This window comes from Aplysia californica, unplaced genomic scaffold (assembly GCF_000002075.1).
Source record: "Aplysia californica isolate F4 #8 unplaced genomic scaffold, AplCal3.0 scaffold00061, whole genome shotgun sequence".
NCBI classification, from domain to species: Eukaryota; Metazoa; Mollusca; class Gastropoda; order Aplysiida; family Aplysiidae; genus Aplysia; species Aplysia californica.
The window spans coordinates 167,927-177,848 of NW_004797331.1; the positions used below are offsets into that span (position 1 = coordinate 167,927).

General features: G+C 39.5%; 1 long non-coding RNA gene across 2 annotated transcripts in view; it reads left to right on the forward strand.

Annotated features, from left to right (window-relative positions):
• The first annotated feature begins 6,423 nt into the window (after positions 1-6,423).
• The window catches only part of LOC101860482, a 5,928-nt gene continuing 2,429 nt past the window's right edge, over positions 6,424-9,922 (forward strand). Inside the window, exon 1 of one of the 2 annotated variants that reach the window (XR_001184672.2) lies at positions 6,424-6,591. This is a non-coding gene — a long non-coding RNA (uncharacterized LOC101860482). Of the gene's footprint in view, positions 6,592-9,037; positions 9,147-9,922 lie in introns of those variants that run through there. The other variant, XR_220212.3, reaches the window with a different exon arrangement.

Genomic DNA, 9,922 nt, shown 5'->3' on the forward strand with positions numbered 1-9,922 from the left:
GTAGAGAGACTTCCAGATAGAAGCAGATAGAAGGAGTTAAGGATGAGAAGAGGACCTTCCTTCCAGCCAGTTCTTGATCTCCCTTCCTTCGTGTTCTCACAAGAGACTGAAAGATGTTAACTCTCATGAAATTGCAGACGATGAATTTCACTTTATTTTTCTATTGTCCAAACTTTGTACATCAAAGGAAATTGTTAATTCCTCCCAGCCTGACTCGGCCTAGTGACGGAAAAATGCAATGATAAGAGATATGTGCACAACCTGTACTTTTTCATTATGGAAACTTAATTTAGCAAATGAGTGTTTAATGTGATGTTATGTGGGCCAATGGCCTTGAACACTGAATAAACTCACTTACAACTCATGAGAGACTGATCTCCCGATCTTAGACATTTTGTTGAAGCAAAAGTTTGAGTCAGGTACATTTGGGTAATAATAATGGTTGTCAGGTAGTACTTGATGAAGCCCACGTGGGACGCTCAGTGTTAAAAACAATCAGGAAAAAAACAACCTGATGCAGTTTTTGGGACACCTGAATAGACATAAAGGTCTTGAACATCTAGCTCTCTCTGGCAATATTAAAGGCAAATGAGGCAGGGGTAGGCCCAGAGCAGCCTACGTAGAGAACCTAAAGAGACAGGCGAGGGGGAAAGATCAGGGTAACGTAACTATTTTAAGAGCACGCAAGCAAAGAGATGAATGTAGAACCATGATCTCCAATGTTTGTCGCTGTCTGGCACTTGATGATGGTGATCAGGACATCATTGACAATACTATGACTGCACCCATATAGCGCATATCTACGCTCTACACCATGTTATAACATGCTTTACAACCAGTACATGTATTGCCCACAGCGAGTGTGTGGGGGGGGGGGGGGTGACCGATGCTTTGGTGTGGTTTTTTCTTTCTTTCCTATCCAAAATGTATCATCCTTACCTCCCCTCTTTCTTTTTTGTGTTCGTTACTCTCTTGTAACACCTCTAATCTTCCGCACTTATAATAATGTGACCTATTATGCTGCAAGTGCTGTAAAACTCTTACAAAAGCTAAAACCCACGGAGACCCTAAGGCAGTAAGAAACATTCTCGGCTTCACCAGGAAGCATACCGTAGAAGCAGTCGATTAAGCGCTAAAACTAAAACAAACTGACAAGATCTTTTACCGTCTATAGCTGAGGCTCTAGTTGACTTTTTACATAATGAACGCAGTTATCAAACACCAGGCTTGACCGCTTCATGCCCTTAAACGCGTTCTCTTACAGCGAGCTCCGTTATCAAACTCCATCTTCGACCATTGCATTATTCTTAAGGGTCTTCCCTTACAACGAGTACCGTAATCAAACACCTGTTTCAATTTAGAGCGCCTACGGATTGCAAATTAATATTATTCGTTTGTAACTTTAAACAACACCTACTCCAATCCCTCTACAGCTTAGATTCCTCCCCATCTCCTCATAAACCCTCCACCCCCACCCCCTGGATAAAGATATATAGATATTATTCTGCGTAGTTTGTCTGACTCCCCGCTAACGTCAACACATCCTTCATCAAATCTAATGTTGATTATTCCTACCTTCATTTTCATGACAAAGCGAGGTACACAGTTGCTCAGGCACGTACCCCCCCCCCCCAAAAAAAAAGTCAAATGTATGTTTAGGCTACGTTTAAAGCTAGTTCCGTGTGATTGTGTACCATGTAAACACACTGGAGGTCCTTATTTGGTCGCTTTTAAGGACAAGCGGGCTAACCCAGATTTCGGGGGTTTCCTGAAATCTTGACCTACTCCAAAATGGGTTTTGCCCTACCTATAGAAGAAGTTTGATGTCATTGGTGTGCGTGTATTTTGTTTGGTTATAGAGAAAACTCACCTTGACTTTTAAAGAAACTGAACAAGGGGCAAAAATCTTACCTTCGATTTTCTCAAAACAGCATTTTTCAGCATAGCCCCTTTGTGATTAAAAGGGACCATTTATCTTTCAAACCATGTATTATTCACCCCCAGCAGTGTCACGTAATATACATTTAAGGGACCGCAAAGGAGCACTCTCGTATCGGGGCTCTAGTGGTCGAAATAGGTCGCGGGTTCGAACCCGTACCGCAACGGAAAATTTTCTTCTCCAAAATATTCTCCTTTCACCTCCTTTCCTGCTCTCTAACCATGTTCTGTGGTCTGCTTTCGTCTCCACTTTCTGCACGCCGCCACCTACCCCTTCACCTTCTTTGCTCCCTCCTCTACGCTCCTGACTCTTCCTGCAGCCTTTTTTTTTGGCTGCTACTCCTTGGATCCTTCTTACTGATGTCTTTCAGCTCCACCCCTGATCTTATGATACGTAAGATCTAACACCTAGTCTTCTCAGATAAGGGCTAAAAATCTTGAAGGTCTCGTGTGCTATTTGTTCACGTCAAAGATACCTTGGTGGTCCAAAATCGATAAGAGTAAGCTTCGGCCGCCACCCTTTCAAAATTCAAAGTTTCCTTCCATCTGAAAATAGTCAATGTGGCTCGCGCGCTCGTATGACCTTATTTTTCAGTTGCGAGCGCCGTAAAACAATAAAACAAACACCGGAACAACCCGATGCCATGTGATGCGTTTAACCAACTCTCTGGTTTAACACTATCCGTACGTCGGGTTTTACTTTCGTATCCATACGACGTGGGGAATCTGCGCCACCACTTTCAAAGGAGGAAATTTACTCGTTAATCCAATCAGTACGCTTTGCAAAGCAGTCTGTCAAAATGATTTTTTGAGAAATGCTGAAAGTTTCAAAGAGATCTTCACACTAGAAGTATTCTAAAATGTGAAGAATGCAACTCCGGCGGGGGGGGGGAGGGGGGGTGACCCCAGGGCGTACTGATAGGATTAAGGTACTCCGAAGGAGCACCCCCGTATCAGAGCGTCCTCTGTTCCATCTGCTCTGGCCGAAGAACAAAAAGTCTGTCATTGTTTCACAATAAAAAAAACACACTTTCATTATTCTTGCATTTACATTTAAACGATGTTCATGTCTGGGTGATCATAAAACCAGTCGGAGATTGGAAACTCGGAAACTTTTTGAGGTCCGTCTTTTTCTCGTATCGCGTTTCTTTCATCTGAGGTCAATGAACTCAAGGGAACTGCAAAGCAATGTCTTTGAATCGAAATATTCTTAAAGAAAGAATCATCAGACTTTTCTTTTCTTCTTTATTTCGAAGTGGGCTGGATACCTTGGAGAATGTCGGACGAGACGAGGGTGTGACTGCTATGTTGTTCTAAACAATACACTGCATACATAAAAATATTATAGACAATCGACCCATTCATTTATTAATACACAAAATAAAAAATACACCAAAAAAGTTTGTAAAAATACGTTTAATTAGCACAGTTACCTAAAATTCAATGAAATTATGATTAACCTATTTTGGTGGCGAGGTCCGGAACATGCAATCAAATACTCCTAACATTTTGTAGTTTATTTCAGGGGCGTGGGGAGGCGTAGGTTAGGAATAAGGGCGGGCCGGACTTCCGAGGACCATATTCTTCTTATATTGGTTAGTGTTTTACGGCGCTCACAAGTGCATTAGTTAACGTGAGCGCGCGTGACACATTAAACATTTTCAGTTTGGTAGGAATTAACTTTGAATTATGCCAGGGTGGCGGCTGAAGCCTACTCTTATCGATTTTAGGGCCACCGAGGGGTCTTTAAAGGGCACGACTTACACACGGATCTTGAAGATGTTCTTTACCCTTATCCGTGAAGGCTAGGTGTTGGATTTTATCTGCCCTGAGATCAGGAATATAGCTGAAAGACAGCATGAGTAAGGAGGCAAGGAGTAGCAGCAGAAAGGGGCAGCAGAAAGAGCCAGGAGCCCAGAGGAGGGGACAAAGGGGGGGGGGTGGTTAGAGGGGACAGACATTGGAGACGAAAGCAGACGATAGAACATGGTTAGAGAGTAGAAAAAGAGGTGAAAGGTGTACATTTTAGAGTAGAATATGTTTCGCCCCTGTCAGGTTTCGAACCCGGGACCTATTCATTGAGAGGCGAACACTGTACCTCTCGACAACGAGAGTCCCCTGGCCCATGGTTTGGTGACCCGTGTTCTAAGCAAACATAAGTAAGTGTATGGGTTTAACCCCCCCCCCCCTTACCAATGTTATCTCAAGGCAAACATTAAACAAAAATTCCCGCAAAAATGAGTAAACAAACTCACATAATATTTTCGATATTGTTAAATCTTGGCGTAGTGTTTGCTTATGTACTATTTTGGAGAGTAGTCTCAAAATCACAATAAGAACAACATTTTGAATATCGTACCCATATTTGTAATACAGATCAGCTACAAATCAAATGTTTAGAAAAAATTAACCCTATTTAAATTTAAAATTTACTTTAGTCAAAGACATAAAGTTGACGTCTAATCCAACTATCGTATACTGTTTAAAATCGCACCGACTCTTAAGCAATGTTTTACTGCGTGAGAAAGCTATAAAAATACCGTGTGTACATCGACAGCCAAAACACTTACGTCACAGATCCTCCAAATATTTCGCTATTCTAGAATAAATGCAAAGTTCTGTCTGCTCAGTACCTTGATCTAACTTTAAAAAATTTGACCTAAAAAATTGTTGAGCCTCACAACATGTTAAGCTTTGCCAAATGCAATTCTTGGAATATCTTGATAACAACTCAGAATGATCTTTTCATTTTGATAGAGCAGATAGAACATTTAGTTTCGGATCCCTCGGTCATAGTAACTCAAAACTGCCAAAAATGTCAGACAGAACTTTGTAATTCTAAGGTAGCGGTTTGGAATACATGTGGTATTTGATGGATTAATAAAACCTCAAGGCAATCCGCCTGTAATAATGTATGTGATATAATATGCACGCTTTGAGGTGTCAACAGTGTATACGCCTGTTTTCTCCAACAGCTAAAAAAAATGAATCAGGATTTTTTTTTAAACCAGACTGACAAGACGTTTTCGGTGTTTGTACTGACATCCCCTTCCATTTACATGGAGTGATATTCGACATCCCCTTCCATTTACATGGAGTGATATTCGACATCCCCTTCCATTTACATGGAGTGATATTCGACATCCCCTTCCATTTACATGGAGTGATATTCGACATCCCCTTCCATTTACATGGAGTGATATTCGAAATTAACAATTACTCGATTTTTTCCCCTTTAATTCTCTTATTTATAGGGTCTTTCCAATATTATGTCCCCAAGCCCATGCCGGGTTCTGGCGAAATGATAGCGAGATTTAAAACCAAAAGAAAACCATCGCCTGAGGTAGGATGGTTTAGCACTTTGCCTTACACACACACACAAAACAAGTCGGAATCCCACCAAGGACAGAAGAGTTGAAGCAGACTGACACCTTAGCCATCACACTCATATCACGAAGGCTATTTACGAAAACCTTTTCCAGCACGAATGGAAGCATCAAACGTAGTGGTGTCGGTGGCCCAGTGGTTAGGCTACCGGAATCGTAATCGTAAGATTTCGGGGTCAGGGGTTTGAGACTCAGCTGGGTCCGACGTTGAGTCCTTGGGAAAGGCACTTTGCACGAATTTCCCATCTGCAACGGTCCTTTAAGAGATGGGCGTTAAACTTGGAGTTCACGCCTGTTACATAGCCTAACAGAGTTGATAGGGGCGTTAAACCTATATCATTTTATCATTTTCACGATTTGCATCTAACGTAAACTGGATAAAAACCTTTTTAATAGCTCACAGCGTTACAGAGCGCATTCCTCCCCCCCCCCTTTCCCCTTTATCCTTTTTAGCCCTAAGTACATTGGGCTGAGATGTGTTATTCCATGGCGGACCAGAAAGAACAGTCCTCTCCCTACTCGGATTCGAACCTTTACTTTCCGTGTCTTAGGTCACATTCACAACTTACTGTACCCCAACAGTTGTCATGATTAGATAAATCGCTATCTCAAAATTACTATGTTCTATCTGACATGTTTGGCCGTTTTGAGTTACTAAGACCATGAGATCAGAAATCAACTGTTTTATCTGCTCTATCAAAATCTAGCGGTTATTCTGAGTCGTTATCAAGATAATCATAGAAATGCTTTTGAAGAAGCTGGACATAATGTGAAACATAACTTTTTTTTAAACGTCAAAATTCTCAAAACTAGAATCTAGATACTGAGCAGATAGAACTTCGCACTTCTAAAGTAGCGAAACGTCTGCAAGTCTGTATGATGGTGTCTCACGTTTGAGTACAAGAGAACATTGTGAAAAAAAAGAAGATTTTTAAGTATAATAACCTGACCGACCATTTCAAGAAATAGAAAAAAAAACCCAACAAATAGCTTGGGAAATGAATTTTTTTTTTATAAGCGAGAGGCCAAACTGTAAACGCCGCCATAAATGTTTATAATAATCATAGCTGGACACAGATGTTCTTTACTGAGGGTTTGCAAGCCTACCCTCTTGGATTTCGCGTGTCTGTCGCAACTATGACTTATCGCGTCTTGTCGAACGAAAACAGAAGCGAAATCAATTTTTCTCCGCACTCGGGAACAGTGAAAGATTTATTTCGTTTTTAAGAGGAGAGCGGGCTGTCGCTTTGCTAACAAGAACAATACTGTAAGTGTCAGACATTTGGGAGCCTGTGTTGTTGTTGTTGTTTTTTACTGTAAAACATTTTGAAGCTTTTGTATAATACTGTATTGCATTTCTAAAAGTTTGCGTAGTTCTGTAAAATTTTCTAATACATGATTAGAGCAATTAAGAGATTTGAGTAGTTTTATGTTATACTGTAAAACTTCTTTATACTTTTATTTTATTTTCTGAGACAATTCTCTACTTATTTGCAATCCTTTAAGACTATGATTTTACTTTTATTTAACAGTATAAGACGATCTGATACTATTTTGAAATACTACAAAACATTTAAAGTCTTTTGTGTAACAGTGTAAACCATCATCATACTTTTGTCAGAAGCTAAACGTTATGATAAACCCTTCCCTTTGTGTAATATTTGTGTGTTATACTGTCTCAAATTCTTGTACTTTCTTAGAGCACCCCGTATGAAATTCCGAGACTTTTGCAAGATATTGTAAGACACTGTATTGTGACATCAGAGGCCTAGTGGTTAATTAGGCTCTCAGACTCGTGGAAAAGGCATTTTAAACACAATTTCATGGGTCCCCAGCTATAGACAGTTAAAGATCTTGTCAGTCTGTTAGTGTTTAAGCGCTTAATGAACTGCTTGCACTGTATGCTTCCTGGGAAGTTGACAATGTATCTGAGTGTTCTATTTTTTGCTTGGGTAAAAATATAGTGTAAAGCACAGAGAGCTTGTAATCCAGCGGGGATATTAGCTCTACATATGCTATTTATTATTATTATTATTATTATTATTATTATTATTATTATTATTATTATTATTATTATTATTATTATTGTTATTATTATTATTATTATCATTATTATTATTATTATTATTACTATTATTATTATTATTATTATTATTATTATTTAGACATTCTGAGACTTTGCAACCTCAGAATTACAAAGTTCTCTGTTCTCAGTATCTAGTTTTGAGAAATTTGACGTCAAAAGCTTAGAATTTAACAATATTTCAAAATTTTTCGAACGCAGTTCTTTGGATATCTAGATAACGACTCAGAATAATCTTACGATTTTGATAGAGCAAACATTACATTTAGATCTTAGTAACTGAAAACGCCCCAAAAATGTCAGATAGAACTTCGTAATTCTGAGGTACTGACTTCTGTATAATACTAAAAGACTTTCTTTCACGTGCATGTCGTGACACTGTAAAACAGCCAGTTGACTGCAGTAACGTCCTCGCTGGGCAACAGACAGGTACCGAAAGGTGGACAGGCGTAAACTGTCCTGGCAGTTAGATAAGATCGCCACTTTTGACATTAATTTGCTATCATGGCAGTTAAGTTGAGGAGGGCAATATTTTTTTTTTATGTTTCTGTTATCTCGGAAATGCAAAACAGATTTACAGGTTGTAATTTAATCTACGCTATATTCAAAGTCTAACGTCCGTGTGTGAGTGAGGGCTTCCATATAGCCCGTCCTGGCGGCCACATTTAGTGGAGAGCTCGCAAACCATGATGCTGAACAAGTCGAAGATGCTGTTGGTCCTGATGAAAAGTTTAAAACGAAGGGGAGAGGGGGGGGGGGGTTGAAATGGTATGGGTTTAACGCCTCTGTCATCACTTTTATGTTATTAAAGAGACAGGACCTCCGAGTTTAACGTCCATCTCCGAAAGGGCTGAGCCGATTGGGAATTTCGTGTAAAGTGTATTTTCCAAGGATACAACGTCGGACCGAGCTGAGGCTCGAATCCCAGAACCTGCAACCTCATGGTAACATGTATGGTAGCTTAACCACTAGGCTACCGACGCCACTTGAAATGGAGAAAACTTCGAGTGGATGATAATGGATGATGGCGGGTTTTTCTTTCATGTTGTTTGTCCTTAACAATTCTAAATGAAGTTGGGGGGGGGGGGGAATTGTGGAAAAAAAAGAAAAGGGGGGGGGGGGGGGGGGTTTCCTTTTCCTTTTTATAACTTTTTAAAGATCCTCTTTCGGGAAAGTGTGATAGAAAATGGGGTAGGGGGGGGGATTGCTGTTTATATTATATTTAACTTTCATATCTATTTTTACAGGCTATGTAAAGGAGGTGGGTAGGTTGCAGGGTTTGGGGTGGGGGCGGTCCAGCTTTTGCTTTCTTTTTATTTTACTTAAGTGTTTTTCCACAACGTTTGCCGAGGGAGGTGGGAAAATGGGGTGGGTAGGGGATCGGGTTGAAAAGGGAGGGGAGGGTACGATGATGACAATCCGCTTATCCGTTTCTGAGTGTCGATCCGATTTCTTCTTTCACTGAGATTAAACATGAAACGGAGTCAAGAGGTTGTAAGCAAACAAATCTAATGGATCTTTTCAAACAGCTTCTCCCATAAATGATTAAGCCCCGCTATCCAAAACTGAGTTTTCATTACTCTCACGCCCACAGAAAGCGAAACACTAGGCTTGAACAAAAGTATTCTTTTTACAGCTTAAAATATCGATAATCAATTGGCCAATTTTTCTGTATATAAGAACGAGATATCGTTGACTAAAGTGATTTCTCTCCTCGAGCTGAACAGGAAAACTCTGAAGTAAGTACTTTCAATCACAAAGTTTCATTTTGACCGTTTCTCGCTATTCTCCCGTCGATGAGAAGATTTTAGTGAGGCTTTCTTCGTGGTGATGATTTGGCTGTCACGTCTTGAAGATACAGAATTAATATAATAATACGAAAAAGAAGAAGAAATCCGAATTACGTTCTTCCTCTTCGCTCTACCTTTACATACAGTTAGGAGTAAAATAAAGACATCTATTTAAGAATTCGTGTTCTTCCTCGCAAAAATTTAGGTTGTAACGTGTTTAGCAAATCGGGTTGATTTATTGCGAAAAGAAACCACCACAAAGAAATTGACGTTTTCTCCGGGGTTTTTTGTTTGTTTTTTTGTTTGTTTTTTTGTGCGAACGTTACGAGATTAGAGATGACAACACCAAGAAAAGAAGTTAACTTTTAATGCGAGACATCGCACAATAGCTCACGATGTGAACTTTTCGCAGACGCGCGATTTGTATAATGCTATGTGCATTTGAAAAGTGAAGATGTTTAAATGGATTTAAGTATAGTGATAATTTCAACAAAATGAGGGATAACGTAGTTACGTTGTCAAAAATGGGGGCAGTTATAGTGATGGTTATGAGAAATAACGGTAATAATAATAAGTAGAAGAATGTTATTATACTTTGATGATCATAATGACAGTAATAATAATAATGCCAATAATAATAATAATAATGATGATGATGATGATGATGATGATGATGATGATGATGATGATGATGATGATGATGATGATGATGATGATGATGATGA